General features: G+C 44.5%; 1 protein-coding gene and 1 long non-coding RNA gene across 3 annotated transcripts in view; one reads left to right on the top strand and one right to left on the bottom strand.

The window, feature by feature from the left end:
* The window catches only part of FAM107B (family with sequence similarity 107 member B), a gene marked incomplete at its 5' end in the record, with an annotated part of 217,971 nt that overhangs the window by 169,622 nt on the left and 31,163 nt on the right, over positions 1 to 17,186 (bottom strand). The gene's annotated exons all lie outside the window — the stretch shown is intronic.
* The window catches only part of LOC308613370, a 52,289-nt gene that overhangs the window by 17,434 nt on the left and 17,669 nt on the right, over positions 1 to 17,186 (top strand). The window contains exon 4 of one of the 2 annotated variants that reach the window (XR_014015242.1): positions 1,018 to 1,525. The exons of the other annotated variant lie outside the window; for it this stretch is intronic. This is a non-coding gene — a long non-coding RNA (uncharacterized lncRNA). Of the gene's footprint in view, positions 1 to 1,017; positions 1,526 to 17,186 lie in introns of those variants that run through there. 2 annotated transcript variants of the gene reach the window in all.

Raw genomic sequence — 17,186 nt, 5'->3', positions numbered from 1 at the left:
TTGCTTAGTCTGTTTGGGCTGCTGTAACAAAATACAGCAGATTGGGTGGCTTATAAACAACAGAAATTTATTTCTCACAGTCTGGAGGCTTGAAGTCTGAGATCAGGGTGCCAGCATGGTCAGGGTCAGGGGAGGGCCATCTTCCGGTTGCAGATTTCACGTTGTGTCCTCACGTGGAGGAAGGGGCAAGCTAATTCTCTGGCGTCTCTTTTATAAGGGCACTAATCCATTCATGGGGGCTCCACTCCCACGAGGTAATCACCCCCAAAGGCCCCACCTCCTAATACCATCACCTTGGGGGTTAGGTTTTCAACATATGAATTTGGGGGGAACACAAACATTCAGACCATAGCTGCATTACAGGGGGAGAAAGTCCTTTTATTTTCCTAAATAGTGAAAAAAAAATCCACCTTGATTCATTTTAGAACGTGGACTTATCAGGCCATGTTAATTTGAGAGATTAACATGTATAAACACATGAATATGTATTCATAGTCATATATGTTTGTATGGATCTCTCTTAACTACTGAGTAGTCATCGTCATCTGCTTATTCTTTTTTTTTTTTTTTTTTGCGGTATGTGGGCCTCTCACTGTTGTGGCCTCTCCCCTTGCGGAGCACAGGCTCCGGACGCGCAGGCTCAGCGGCCATGGCTCACAGGCCCAGCCGCTCCGCGGCATGTGGGATCTTCCCAGACCGGGGCATGAACCCGTGTCCTCTGCATCGGCAGGCGGACTCTCAACCACTGCGCCACCAGGGAAGCCCCATCTGCTTATTCTTTAAACATCAAGTGCCATAATATGCCAGGCACTGCTTGGACCTAGTAGAGCATAAAGGTTAATAAGATCTGGTCCCTGGCCTCATGGGCTCTTAGAGAGGTGCTGGCCTAGCTTTGCAGATATCCCATATATTCAGATAGTTTATCTACTAGCGTGACTTGGAACACCAGCTCCACTGTGAATTGTTTGGATCAGCTCTAGAAATTACCTGGAGTATGTGCTCACATTTCATTTTCAGGAGGAGAGTGAAGTTTAGACCAGGACCTTCCCAGAAGGAAAAATCAGCCCTCACACAGTCTTCATACAAATTCTCAGGAACCCAGTCACAGTGAGGACCAGGAGCAGGAAGAAGGTTATAAGGAGGAGACAAGACAACGGAAGCTCATCCACATCTGAAGGGCAGAGGAGTCCCAGGCCTTAAATACACACAGATCCCCGTCTCTTCCGCCCCAGGGTCATGGCTATGAGAAAATGAAGCATGTTTGAGAATGAAAGCACAAAAATAAACACTTGTGGGATAAATCCATTAGGCTCTCATAACTTCAAATGGTTGCAAGGAAACAACATTGCTAATGAATTTGGTGTCAGTGAAACGGAAACATATGATTTAGATTTCTGTGAAAATAAACCCAGCCCTACAGAGGGAAGAGAGACGGCACCTGAGGGCCATGTGCCTTTGGGTGGGCCTTTGTGTGCATAAACCCACAAGCCTTGCAGGATAATTGCGACTCTCAGACCCTCAGCAGCATCCTGTGGAGAACTAGGAACCAGCTGATTGGGCTGGGTGATGAAGCTTGTCTGGGTTTTCTAGAGGCCAGAATCTACTTGAAATTAGAGGTGCTTAGGGGTCTCTCAGAAAAGGAAGAGAGAGAGAGGAAGAAGGAGAAAAAAATGAGATTTACTCCTCAAAAGGCCAGACTTATGAACCACAGATTATCTTTTACTCTGGATTTTATGTTCAATCAATGCTCCTGTCTTATTCGGGCCACTATAACAAATATGGCGTAGACTGGGTGGCTTAAACAACAGACGTTTACTTCACACATGTACTTCTTGATCTTGGCTGGAAAGTCCAAGATCAAGGTGCCCACAGATCCAGTGTCTGGAGGACCTGCTTCCTAGTTTGAAGATGGCCATTTCTCAGCATATCCTCATGTGGCACAGAGAGAAGCAAGGTGGGGGGTGGGGGTGGCAGATGAGGGTGGGCAGGGGGAGAGGAAGACCGAGCTCTCCCCTCACGTCTCTTCTTGTAAGGGCACTAATCCCATCATGAGGACTCCACTCTTATGACCTAATTACCTTCCAAAGGCCCCACCTCCTAATACCATCATTGGAAGTTAAGATTTCAACACATGAACTTTCAGGGGACACAAAACATTCAGTCCCTAACAACTCCCCGTCAAACCTGGGGGGAAGTGAACACAGGAGAATGCTCAGTGGGAGGCATCTCCCATTACAAACCAGGTAGAGTGGTTTGGTTTGTGTACCTTCCTCGGAGCTGAGCAGGAACATACAGGAGGATTGGACGTCTGCACTGGGCTTGAAGGAGGAAAGGACTGAAGCCATAGCACAGAACAACGTGGAACCAACCTGGGAAGACAGTCAGCCGTGTGTTTGGATCTCTGCGGTCAATTTTTTTGGTAATGCTCCACAATGAAGGACAATAAAATCATGCTTCCCCTAGAAACCAGGTCTACCCACATGGCATCTAGAAGTCTCTATAGCCAACTTTCTGCAAATGGCTTGACCCTACATAGGAGGTACTACCCAAAAGGACCAGGGCAGATTGAATGACCCTTCCCTGCTTCCCAAATTATCAGCGCCTCTCTTGTGCCTTCCCCCATAGAGGGGTCCTTTAAACTCTGACCATTCTCTGATTATCGAAAACAGATATATACTGTTCTAGAAATAGCACCATCATGCTTTGGACTTTGGTCATAATGCCCAAGCCCTATCTCTCAGATCTTAACTGTGACAGTGTGTTCCAGCCTGGACTTCCAGCTCTCAGTGGCTGCATCTCTGTGCCATAGGGCTTCTTCTGGAACTAAGGAAGGCTGTAGCCTGGGACTCAGCAAGCCCGAAGTACCAGGCAACTAACACCGGCCAGTAGCAGCACTCAACTGACAACTCTTGGGAATTGGTGTACAAATACCCCCGCTTCCTCAACCCTCAGTGTGAGGGATCACTTCCCAGAGTTTCCCCACAGTATTTAGCTCTAGTTGTCCACTGTGGTGGCCAACTTAATAGCAGGCTTCCTTTCCTTGAATCACTTCCCCACTCTCTTCCTGGGGCTTTTGGGGAAACTAAAGTGCTTAGCTAAATCTCTGTGCTTTAGCAGCCCATCTCATAAGAAGCTTAGAAAGTAATTTCAGGATGTTTAAGGTAAATATAAAAGCTCTAATCAGATGTAAGAAGATGAAATACCCTCTAGCAAACTTTTAAATTCCAAACAAAGGAAAGAGGACTGGGCTAAGCATGCCGGTCTCAGGCAACCTCTATCCTTTCTCTCTCATTCTCTCATTCACTGTCACACCCACCCTCATATAGTTATGGAGTAAAGAAGTTCATTGAATGACCCAAAGAGTAAAAGGGACTGTCCAGCCAACACTACATTTGTGAGCTAGTGGGTGGTCTGAGATCTGGGCTTAACGCCATGGCTTGGGTCATTATTTGAATCTTTAAGATCAGTTGCATTTACACTGCTTTCCATTGATCAAAACTTAGTACAATCCAACAGCTTCTTTGAAGAACAGTCAACAGTTATCTTTCTTTTTGGTTATTGATTTCGTTCGTGGTATGATTTTTAAGGTTTGCCTGTATGTGTGTGTTTTCAGTTCATTCGCCAGTGGCAGAAGTCAAACTTGAAATTAAAACCCGTGAGAAATATAAAGGCAGAGACACTAAATAGAAATGAAGGGGAACGCAGAGGAGAACCAGCCCCAGGGTGTTGATGGCAAGTGGTGCAGAAGCCCAGCTGGGCCAGCAGGGATAATTTATGTGGGCTATTCATCACTGAGGGCCTCAGGAGATACATTCCTTCGTCTCTTTGTCAACAGCTTCCCTGCCCCAATATATAGAATATTGGGTTGGAAGGTCATGTTTCCCTCTCACTGTATGCTGGTTTATTTACAAAACTGTGAATCACCGACAGGCTGGCAAAGCAATCAGCTAAGGAGGACATGATGCTTCTTCTTTCTTTTCTTTTCTTTTCTTTTTTTGGCCATGCCGCGTAGCATGTGGGATCTTAGTCCCCCAACCAGGGATCGAACCTGTGCCCCCTGCATTGAAAGTGTGGAGTCTTAACCACTGGACTGCCAGGGAATTCCCAGGAGGACATGATGCTTCTTAAGTGTCCAGTTATCATATAACACTGCTACTTATACTCACCTCCTGCTTTGTTCTCAACATGCTCACTTTCAGGTACCCAAGAGAAAATCCAAGTATCAGTCAATTCGTTGATTGATTTATTGAGCACCTACTAGGTGCTGGGCACTGAAAAAATAAGACAGAGGATGCCTGCCCTTCTGGAGCTCTCGGTCCAGTGGGAGAGAGGAACTAAATCAATAATTTTACCCCCCAGAAAATTTATTTCTCAGCACATCCTCCTCTGTTTCCACCATATTGTTCCCCTGTAATACTGTTATATCTAAGGTGACCAAATATCTGGTTTCCCTGGGATAGCACCAGTTTACCCCTGCTGTCCCAATGTAATAAGTAATAAGGGCACCTTCCACTCTCAGAAGTGCCCCAGTTTCTACGGTAAACTGTGTGATGACCTGACTGCACCTACCCTCTACGCCACCACAGTCACCTACTGATTTTCTGCATTCATTTTCTCACAACCGCTGGCTCTTGCACAGCCGTCACCGTTCAGCAGGTATTGACTACATTCCGAATACTCCACGGGTAAGAGCAAGGAAACGAGGCAAATCTATTCCCCGCTCTCTAAACCAGTCAGGGAGGCAGTGCTGGGTCGTGGGAAAATATCGACTGGACCAGGAGTCCGAAGAGCTGTTTTTTATGAGGGCTTTGCCATTTGCTAGACGTCATGTCACCTGCTGGAGCCCTAATAGTGGCCTTACTCTTCAAAATGGGGATAATAATACCTGCCTGGCCTATTTTAGAGGGCTGTTTTGAAAGCTCCGAATCCTAGCCACTGGACCACCAGGGAGTCACCAGAAGGTTGTTTTGAGAAGCAAATGTAGGTGAAAATATTTCTAAACTGTAAAGTGCTATGTAAATATAAGGTATTCTAAATATGAAAGTAGAATATACTTGATATTTTAATTGACATAGTTAATCCAAAATATGCTTCTTGCTGACAGAAACATCTAATGTCTGTGTATAAAGTACAAGTATTTTGAAGGCTTGTATAATATTATTTTACTATTAAAATATTATTTGATAATATTAAATAGCATATATATTAAAATATATATGCTATTTAATATACTTTATACAATATATATAATAAAGTGTTAGATATTCAGAAACAGAGTAAATTATTCAAGTCGCAGACAGCATTTTAACTGTTCACAGAAACCATACCAATTCTGTCACAGAAAGAATATAAGCTATAGTACCTGCAGACAACCTCACCCAACTTTTCAAAATCAATCCCAGAGTCGCTCTAATGTATCTGATTCAGTTTTGTCAACGGACATAATATTTTCCTTGAACTTTGTCAGCCCCATGCAGAGATCCCTAGGGTTTTTTGTTTAAAAAAATGCCATCAAGTTGCACACAAACCTGACTAAAGTTACATGTTAAGCAAAAATGATAGCCACCAAAATGGTATTGTTTTACTTACGATGACAAAGGAGTTCCTAGATGCAAGGTATAGTGACAGCATGTGTGCCTGTCACCACCAGGAAATTACACTGGTGACAGGTAGCTCATGGGGCTCTTGAAGTATTGCAGTAGATACACTCAGCAGTGGAGGGCGGTTGTCCATGACAGTGATAAAGTAAACGGGGGTTAATTCAGCTCCGATAATCTAACTTATTTATCTCACAACCCTGAGAGGCAGATTTTATAATCCTCACTGGATAATTAGAAAACCGTGGCTCAGAGAGGCTATGCAACTTGCCCAAGATCAAACGGCTAGATTCAACTTCAAGTCCGTCTGACTCCAGAGTTCTGTGTTCTTTCCAGAAAACCACATTTTCTTCTCCAATAGACTTCTAATTTGGTACAGTAACTGCACAAACTCTTTGGAATTAATTTCAGTGAGTGTCCGCACATTAGTCAGGGTTCTCCAGAGAAACAGAATCAATAGGATATAAAAGGAGACTTATTATGAAGGATTGGTTCACACAGTTACAGAGGCCGAGTCCCACAGTCTGCTGTCTGCAAGCTGGAGACACTGGAAAGCCAGCGGTGTAATTTGGTCTGAGTCCAAAGGCCTGAGAACCAAGGGAGGTGATGATTTAAATCCCAGTCTGAGGGCAGAGAAGATGAGATGAGATATCCCAGCTCAAGCCATGAGGCAGAAAAGAGGGGCACAGTCCTCCTTCCTCTGCCTTTTTGTTCTAGTCAAGCCCTGAACAGATTAGATGATGCCCACCCACCCTAGGGAGGGCGATCTACTTATGAAGTCTACGATTCCAATGCGAATCTCATCCAGAAACACCCTCATAGACATATTCAGAGATAATGTTTAACTAGATATCTGGGTATCCTCTGATCCAGTCAAGTGGACACATAAAATTAACTATCACAGTCCCTGAAAAGAGGTTCTGGTCACCTGGTATATATAGAGGATTTTGGCAAGGACAATTGGTGTCAACCCAACGTTGCCATCACCTGAGCCATTGAATTACATAAATGGACTGACAGCCACACCCACATAAATTGGGGACTAGATTTGTTCATGCACACACACTTAAACTTATTTCAGTGGAATCTTCTTCACTGAAAAGAACACTAATCAATTTATAATAAGATTAAAATGTTAAGATTACGAGAATAAATGTACTGCCACATATAGAATTCAAGATCCTTTGTATCACTGATTAGTAAGCCATGGGGGGAGAGTGAATAGTAATGAATGGAGCTCGTAGACACCAACATTGTCAGACACAAGGTAGAGCCCAATTATACTTTTCTTACATTGGCCTATCCGGATGGATAGGGAATTAGAAACATCTTCTAAATGATTGTAAAAGTGATCGTCAGGAATTAGTAGGACGTGTGCCCCAAAGGTCAGGACATATCTTCGTTGCTCAAATGGAGTGACAACTCGGGTCTGCAGATTTAGCACTGGTCTTGGCATTTCCCTACAGCTCTGTGCTCTTAAATAGTTCATCTGTCTGGTACTTTGGTAGTGAAATGCAGTGGGTACAGTTTTACAAATCCCTCAAAGAAAACAAATTAATAGACGTCATCCCCCCCACCTCCCCCGTGGCACATGGAAGCCCATCTGTCCCAGCCCTAACCTGCCAAGTCAGCTCAGTCCTGAGCCAGCCAGTGTTGGCTGCAGACTGGCGTCCTGCAAGATGTCACCCACCTGCTGTCTTGAGGCTTGTACTGCAAAATTGGGATGTATTTTAGGGTTCAGTCATTCTGTAGTCCTGTGCATGCCACTGAGAAAAATAAGTGGAATTTATCCACCACCACCCCGATTCCGATGGCCTTTTGTGATGGGAAAGATACACATCTATTGGAGCTATTTAAGGGTGGCCTTGATGAAAAGCAGGGTGACAGCTGGTTAGATGACACCTCAGTAAAGGAAAAAGAGCTTGAATTCCAGATCCATTTGGAGGAAATGTATCATTAAAGGATGAGCAAGAAAACTGGGGGCAAAAAGCCTGCTTCAGAATGATTCTAGGAAGAATTCCCCAACTGCCAGGGGATCAGACATTGGTGTGCCTTCTTCAGGGAGACCAGGAAGACTCCTTTCCAAAGCATTTAAAGCAAAAGGGTAGCTGATATATTGCCAAGCTTTTCTGAACCAGGGCATGGACTGGAATGCCGTTCATAGTCAACTTCTAGGGGTCTATAATTGTCTAGCTGTACTAGAATTCTAGAGTCCCTTCCTTCCTGGGAAATATAGTAATGTTAACATTTGTATATTACTCTATCATTTTCCAAAGTGCTATTATACATATTATTATTTCATTGTTATAGGAAACCTATGAGGAAGGAAGGGTGTGATTATAGGTTAAATGCAATAAAATGCTACAATGGGTTTTAGTTATGGTGCCCAGAGGGTGAGCCTTGGGTAGAGGGAACAGAGAGCAAAGATGGAGGGTCTCAAAAAAAAAATTCCTCTCTCTGGCAAAGCATTAGTGCATGCCTCTAGAATATACTCAGCTAGCCAGCCTCAAAATGGACATGCTGAAAGGGACCTCAGTGTATTCTCTAGCTTTCCAATGAAGAAATGGGCCCATAGAAAGGAAGTGATCAGGCCAAGTTCACAGCTCGGGAGAGAGACAGAACTGAACAAAAACACAGGTCTCTTAACACCCAACCCTGTGCTGTTTACATTTGTCCCTGGTGTCTCCCTTACCATTCTCACACCTTTCAGTTTCATACCTCCATCCTTACCGGAAACCTGGGTTGAAAACTGATTGTGAGTGATCAAGAAGTAATTTTAACTTACTGCCTACATGAAAAGCACAATAAACAGCATTTTAACTTTTAAGTACTAGTTTGAAAGAACAAATAAGTAGAAAAAACGGCAACCAATTTTAAGACTGACTGATAGTAAAATTTTTTAAAAGCCAAGGAGCTTTTTAAGTTAGAAGGCAAATCACACACCTACATTCACTATTTTTATTCCTTGATTAATTTATTCAGCTAGTCAGTAAATATCCCTGAGCTCAAAGCATTTGCCAACAGCTATGTTAGATGTGAGGGATCGGACAAGATAACGATGAACAAGACGGGTCCCACCAGAGGGAAGTTTATGTGCAAAACTGCAGGACTATAAAAGAGCAAGACACTCTCGAGTGTGGTTTAGTGTTACTGTTGTCTAGAATGTTTACGTAAGGGTAGCAAGAGATAGGGCTGCAGATGTAAGTGGGACCAGATAGTGGAAAACCCTCTAGGGCCACACGAAGACATCTGATGTTGAATTTTAAAGAGGGACTGAAATGGTCAGATTTATATTTCACAAGGAATAACATGGCGGTGTGGGGAGGATGCGCCACAGGACGGATCTCCTGGAGGGCTAAGGGAACTGTCCTCCTGATGCCTTGGCCATTCCTCTCCAGCGACTTCTGCCAGCTCTTCCTCCATCTGACTTTGACATGTTGGAGAATTCATTGCTTTGCCCTTGGCCACTTTCTCTTCTCTAGCAACACACTTCCTAGGTGATCTCATCCAGCCCTCTGATGTTTAATCATATTTAAATATATAGATCTTCTTTTGTGGGGGGAGCCATGCCACACAGCACGTGGGATCTTAGTTCCCCGACCAGGGATCGAACCCATGCCCCCTGCATTGGAAGCGCGGAGTCATAGCCACTGGACTGCCAAGGAAGTCCAATATTTAAATACTTTTTATATTTAATAATAATTCTATGCCCATGATCTTCTGAGCTTTATTTCCTGTGAAGACACACTCAATGTCATTGGTCACTACAGCCATGCAAATTAAAACCATAATGAGATGACACTTCACACCCTTCACACGAAGGACGGCTATAATCAAGAAGACATACAATAACAAGTGTTAGTGAGCATGTGGAAAAATCAGAGTGCTCAGGCATTGCTGGTGTGGATGAAAAGTGGTGCAGCCATTTTGAAAACAGTTTGGCAGTTTCTTACAACGTTATATGTAAGTTTATATGACCGAGCAATTCGACTCCTAGGTATCAACCCAAAAGAAATGAAAACATACATTCATACGAAGACTTGTATGTGAATGTTCATAGCAGCATTACTTATAACAGCCCAAAAGGAGAAACAACTCAAATGTCTATGAACTGGTGAATAGATACACCAAATGTGGCATTACAATGCAGTAGAATATTATTCAGCAATAAGAAAAGAATGAAGTACTGATATATGTTAAAACACAGATGAACTTCACAAACATTATGCTAAGTGAAAGAAACCAGACACCAAAGATCAAATATTATATGATTTTATTTATAGGAAATGTCCAGAAAAGACAAATCTATGAATACAGAAAGATTAGTGGTTGCCGGGGGCTGAGAGTGGGAACAGAGATTAAATGTAAGTGAGCATGAGGGATCTGATTGTGGTGCTAAAAATGTTCTAAAACTGGATTGTGGTTATGCAACTCAGGTTACTTACTAAAAATCATTGAATTGTACACTTAAAATGGATAAATTTTATGATATATAAATTATACTTCAATATAGTTAACTTGAAAAAAAAATCTTTTTCCAATCTGACATCTTACTGGAACTGCAGACTTCTACATCCAGTTGATTACTTGACATCTTTGGAGGTCTAATAAGGATCTTAAACTTAATATGGCAAAAAAAAGTATATGTTTTAAGTTGAGGCATAATTTACATAGTTAACACTAATCAATAGCTCGATGAATTACACCCCTGTAGAAGTACCACCTAGATTCAGATGTTTCCACCAGACCAGAAAAATCCCTCATACCTCTTCCAGTCAGTGCTTCTGTGCCTCCAGAAGGAATCACTCTTCTGATTTCTAACACTGTTGATTAGTTTTGCCTGTTCTTGAACTTCATCTAAATTGAGTCTGGCTTCTCTCACTCAAGAGAATGTGAGATTCTTTCAGGTCATTGTGTGTATCCACTGTTTGATCTTTTTCATGGCTGTGTGTGAATATATCACAATGTATTTATCCATTCCCCCGTAGATGGGCATTTAGGTTACTTACAGTTTGGGTATTATGAAGAAAGCTGCTGTGAACATTCTCACACGTGCCTTTTGGTGGCTCTAAGCACTCATTCCTATTGAGTGTATTCTTCGAAGTAGACTTGGGAGATCCTTGGTATTTCCCTCCAACCTTATCTTCCTTGACTTTCCCCACATACATACATACCACCACCACCCACCTGATTGTTCAATCTCCACATCTAAGTGTTATCTCACCTACTACCCCCTCACCACTCACTCGTCTGTGAGTCCTTTTGATTCCAAAATCTAGTCTGAATCTGTCCACTTCTCCGCAGTCCCCCTATTAGCTTCTCCTCTAAGTCATATCTCCCTATCTCAGGGCTACTGACATGACCTAAATGTCTCCTTGCCTCCACTTGTGTCCTCCTCAGTTCTTTCTGTACATTGCAGCCAAGGTTTTAGAAATGGAAATCAGACCATATCATCTGCTTGCTTAAAACTTCCTTCAAATTTCCATTAAAGTCCAAACTCCTTTTCTGGCTTATAAAACCCTGCGTTTTTTTTTGTTTGTTTGTTTGTTTCTTTTTTTATTGAAGTATAGTTACTGTACAATATTATATAAGGTACAGGTGTACAGTATAGTGATTCACAATTTTTTAAGGTTATACTACACTTATTGTAAAATATTGGCTATATTCCTTGTGTTGTACAATGTATCCAATGTATCCTGTGGCTTATTTTATACATAGTAGTTTGTACCTCTTAATCCCCTACCCCTATCTTGCCCCTCCCCGCTTCCCTCTCCCCACTGGTAACCACTAGTTTGTTCTCTATATCTGTGCATCTGCTTCTTTTTTGTTGTATTCACTAGTTTGTTGTATTTTTTAGATTCCATATATGAGTGATATCATACAGTATTTGTCTTTCTCTGTATGACTCATTTCACTTAGCATAACGCCCTCCAGGCCCATCCATGTTGCTGCAAATGGCAAAATTTCGTTCTTTTTTATGGCTGAGTAGTAGTTCATTGTATATGTGCACCACATCTTCTTTATCCATTCGTCTGCTGATGGGCACTTAGGTTGCTTCCATATCTTCGCAGTTGCAAGTAATGCAAGCTATGAACACTGGGGTGCACATGTCACAAAGCCCTGTTTCTTATCTGGCCACTACCTGCCTCTGAACTTCCTCTCTTGTGCACAGAGCTCTTGCTGCCTCTGGGCCTCCTTATTGAGTCTATGCAGCTCATTCCCAGGGCACTGGTGCCAGTCCCTTTCCTCACTGGGAAGGTTGTTCCCCTGATCCCCATCTCCTCCTGTTCACTCAGATCTCACCCCAAAAGTCACCACGTCTGAGAGGCCTTCTCTCAACACCTAACTTAGGACACGTAGGATACATAATTTAGGATGGCCATTTGGTCATTGGCTTTCACAACAGTGTAGTTTAATTCTCTGCAGGGAAATTATGACGATCACATTTTTATTTATTCCTTCTTTCTCATTTGTCTCCCCACAAGAACATAAGCTCCACGGGCACAGGAACTCAGCTGTCTTGCCAACTGCTACACCAGTGCTTAAACTGTGCCTGGCACACAGAACATGTGGCTGGATGGCTTTAGTGACAGCCATGGTTGATTGTAACTTCCCCCAGCAATTCTCAAATACTCACATGCAGAACTGGAGGAAGTGGATGGCTAGAATAATCCAACTTATGGGTCTGCCAGCTGCTGCTGTGGACTTTGTTCAGGAGGCAAAGGTGTTGAAGGCATTGGCAAAAGAACACTAGAAGTGATACACCCTGGATAGCAAAGGGAAGAAGCTATGTGGGGAGAAAATATGGTTGGGGAGGAGACTGGGGGTCTTGACACCGTGGAAGAACATTTATATCCAGAAGATTATGTTGACAACCTAGAGAGTGAGGCCAGAAAAACTGAAGAAGTATTTGGACTTAACAGTTGCTCTGCCAGTGGTTCAACAGGTGTGATTGAATCTGCCTGTATCACCTCAGAGGTATTGCAGGTTTGGTTCCAGACCACTGTGATAAAGGGAATATCGCAATAAAGCGAGTCACACAATTTTTTTGGTTTCCTGGTGCATATAAAAGTTACATTTATACTCTACTGTAGGCTATTAAGTGGGCAATAGCATTATGTCTAAAAAAAAACCAATATACACACCTTAATTAAAAAATCCTTTATTGCTAACAATACTGACCATCATCTGAGCCTTTAGCCAGTTGTAATCTTTTTGGTGGTGGAAGGTCTTGCCTCACTGTTGATGGCTGCTGGTTGATCAGGGTGGCAATTTCTTATTTGGTTTTTTTTTTGTGGGAGGGGGGCATGCTGTGGGATTTTAGTCCCCCGACCAGGGATCGAACCCGTGCCCTCAGCAGTGAGAGCATGGAGTCCTAAGCACGGGACTGGAGTATTGCATGCATTACCAAAATGTGACACAGAGAAATGAAGTGAGCTAGCTAATGCTGTTGGAAAAATGGCTCTGATAGACCTGCTTAGAGTTCCCAGAAACCTGTAAAACACACAGTACCTGCGAAGCACAGTAAAGGGAAGTACAATAAAATGAGGTCTGTCTGTATTTTTTATTTTATTGATTTATTTTTTTTGCGGTACGCGGGCCTCTCACTGTTGTGGCCTCTCCCGTTGCGGAGCACAGGCTCCGGATGCGCAGGCTCAGCGGCCATGGCTCACGGGCCCAGCCGCTCCGCGGCATGTGGGATCTTCCCGGACCGGGGCACGAACCCGTGTCCCCTGCATCGGCAGGCGGACTCTCAACCACTGCGCCACCAGGGAAGCCCAAGAAATGGTATCTTGATGTAAATCTGTCAACCTACTTTCAGCAGGTCTCTGATGAGGAGTAATCCGCCTCTCCCTTACTCCACTCCACCCCCCGCCCCCTGTCTAAGGGACAACCCAAACTGTTTGGGACAGCTTTCTTATAGACTCACAATTAGGTCTCTATCCATTTGTATATCCTTCAACATCCTGTTGTGCTAAATTGAACAGTACTTTATATAAGCACAGTAAGTCTGCTACCAAGAAACTCAAACTCCATTATCACTCAGTTCTCCTCACTGGCTCTATCAGTCAGTACTCTTTTCTAAGTCCAAGATACACTAAAATCCTTTACTAAGTACAAACATCATAAATCAGTAAATATTCACCTCCGACACTTTATTTTAACTTTGGCCAGGGGTGACTATTACTGGGATTTATGGCCCCTCACAAGCATGCAACATTATTTCAGGACAGTCAATGCTGTAGTTCTGAAAGGGTCAGCTAAAAATAGATTTTAAATGAATACCGTGGGAAACATTGCCAGTAAAATAGGGAGTGAATGTGGTGGCTTAAAGCTGCAGAGGGATCCACTGGCGTCTTGATGATGTGACACCGGGCACTCCATTCAGAAGCCAGCACCAGGTGGCCGTGTGGACAGCCTGGGGAAAGACCTCCCTGCCTGAGAAAGCGTGAGGAGTGGGAAGTTCTGTGAACCCGCAGAAGGACAAGGAATAAAGGAGGGAGTCATAAAGCAGGCAAAGAAGCAAGTGAGCCAGAGTCAACCCCAGAGCACAGGGGAGCCAGAAATCTTGTCAGGGCTGTGAGGAAGCAGCTGGGAGAGGCCGTTCGTCTCTGCTTGACAGGAGGCCCTTTTGTTTTGCTCATATGGTTTCTCTTTTATTCATCTATCACAGAACTGGGGTCGGGATGCCATGGGGAGAAAAAGGAAGTAGGAGAAGAGAGGAGAGAAGAATGAAGAAAAGCACTTCCTTTCATCAGGAGAAGCATTTTATTTCCACAGGGAAATGGTCGAAGATAAGTTTATCTTCCCCGACCAAGAGGCCCCTCTGAAAACGCTCCCCAGGCCGATGGGCCAGCCCACCCTCGTGGGGCACTGCTCTTTCCCTGCCCAGCCCGTTGGCTTCACTGGGACCAGGCACCAGCCCCATGCTTCAGTTCATCTTTCTTCCTCATCTGAAAATGCCATTTACCCCACTGACTGATGGCGGTGTTGTCAGACATGCTGACCACCTTGGGACTGAACCTGTTCACAGGCAAAAGCTCTGTTTCTAGGCATTTGATTCCCATGACACTCGGCAGTAGCTTGTACCTCCGTATGGAGCATTCACCCTGTGCCGGCCTTGGGAGAAACAGTCTATGTGCAGGCCCTCACTGGAACTTCACCATAGCTATACCTAAAAATGTACAAAAACCCAGGGAGGGGCTTCCCTGGTGGCGCAGTGGTTGAGAGTCCGCCTGCCGATGCAGGGGACACGGGTTCGTGCCCCGGTCCGGGAGGATCCCACATGCCGCGGAGCGGCTGGGCCCGTGAGCCATGGCCGCTGAGCCTGCGTGTCCGGAGCCTGTGCTCTGCAAAGGGAGAGGCCACAACAGTGAGAGGCCCACGTACCGAAAAAAAAAAAAACCAAACAAACAAAAACCCAGGGAGGAAGATTTCCCCATTCTACAGCTAAGGACGCTGAAACGTGAAATCTAAGTATCTTATTACAAAGGTAATAAATGTCTGAATTGGGACCTGAATCCACAGTCAACTCCAGAGCCTGGGTTGTCTTAAAATAATCTTAAATTAGATGAGATAGAGCAATCAGAATAGTGAGTTTGTTGGGGATGGGAGTTAAGGAAGAGATAAAGTGTGTTTCAGAGCAAAGTTGGAATTATCTGCACCACCAGCTGAGCCCACTGTTTGTACAGACAAGTGAGTGTGGACTGGAAAGGAGTGTAAGTGGCCATCATCTTGGGCTCCAGGCCAGGCTCTTCTTCCTGACCACAGCCATACCCCTAACTTTTTTAGGTGTTTTTAAATCTCCTCTGTAAAATGAAATGGTCTCCCAGGGCCCTTTTAGCTCCAAAACATTCCCTTCAGATTCCCAGCCGTAGCCTGTTTCTGGGTAGCCTGAAGCGTGTCACATACCTCCTGAGAAAGGAGGTTAGGTGAGTCAATACAGAATGAGGTCAACAGCACCTGCAGGGCTGCCCGCAGGGCTAGTAAAGGCGAGGTGTCCAGACAGGAAGGCTGGCAAATGACCTGGGCCGAATGGGTTGGTGTGCTCAGTTTCAGTTGATTACCGTATTATACTAGTTGCTGTCTGTTCTGGGTATTATTGCTACGTAACAAACAACCCCAAAACTAGTGGCTTAAAGCAACTATTTTATTTCGCTCACAATTTTGTGGGTCAGGAGTTTGGAAAGGACTCAGCTGGCTGTTGAGCTCTGATCCACATGCATCAGCTGGGGTAGCTGGGGCTGGAGGACCCCCTTCCCAGGTGGCTTCCTCACCCCACACATTGGGAGCCCCTCTCCAAGTGGCTTCTCATCCACCTGGGCCCCTTCTCGTGGCTTAGAATTCTCCCAGCATGGTGGTCTCAGGGTATTCATCCTTCTAACATGGTGAGTACCTTCCAAAGACCAAGACAAAAGCTGCCCATCCTCCCAGAAGAAGAAGAGTGCCCCTTCCATCCTGCTGTTAGTCAAAGCAGTCACAGAGTGGTCCGGCTTCAAAGGGGTGGCGGGGAACAGCCTCCACCTCTCCATGGCGGGAACATCAAACTGCCACATGTCCTGCCTCAGGGTCTGGCCAGAAAGGGCCCAGGCAATTGGTGGATTTGGAGACACTGGAATGATGCCACAGAACTGCAGCCACCCGCTGGGTCGGGCAAGCTCCGTGGGCACCATCAGCAGTGGTTTTTCCAACCCAGCATCCGTGATCCGACCAGCTGTCTTCTGGCAGCAGCACCCTGGGGGCCCCTTACATCCTCAGCTCTCAGTTCATGCGGTTCGGGTAGAGGATAGACTTTACCCCTGGAACATGTGGCTTGGGACTGACCAGTCGTCCTCACTGCTTAGAATGTGCCTGGCATGTAGGAGGTGCTCCGGATGAATGAATGAAAGGAAAGGATGTCAGTTGTTTGGCCCCAAGAATTGTTTCAAGGCTAGATATGTGATTCAAGTTCTAGAATGACTGGGAAAGAGGTATCCTCCTTATACCGGACTTGAGTATGGGCATTAATCCTAGAGCCATCGAGATTTACCACAAGGTAGATCCCTGCAAGAGAATGGAGCTACCCTGGGGGAAAGGAAAGCAGAGATGAAAGAGCAAGTCAGAGTCTTGATGAGCTAATTCGACATCCAGCTGTGCCGAAAGTTAGTCCATCCCCTGGGCTATTCAGCTAAATGCCTAAAACCCAAACACTGACACCACCAAGTGCTGGCAAGGATGCAGAGGCATAAGAACTCATTCATTACTGGTGGGACTGCAAAATTACAGCCACTTTGGCATACAGCTTGGTAGTTTCTTACACAGCTGAACATCCTCTTACAATGTGCTCCAACAATTGTGCCCCTAACGAGATAGAAACTTATGTTCACACAAAAACCTGCACACGAATGTCTATGGCAGCTTTATTCTCAATTGCCCTGGATTAGAAACAACCAAGATTTCCTTCAATAGGTGAATGAAAAAAGAAACTGAGGTATGTGCATACAATGGACTCTACTACTCGGGTATGAAAAGAAATGAGCTATCAAGGTACAACAAGACTTGTAGGAGACTTAAATGCTTATTGCCAAGTGAAAGAAACCAGTATGAAAA

This window comes from Mesoplodon bidens, assembly GCF_964165515.1.
Source record: "Mesoplodon bidens genome assembly, chromosome: 3".
NCBI classification, from domain to species: domain Eukaryota; kingdom Metazoa; phylum Chordata; class Mammalia; order Artiodactyla; family Ziphiidae; genus Mesoplodon; species Mesoplodon bidens.
This window is presented reverse-complemented; position numbering and strand designations above follow the sequence as displayed.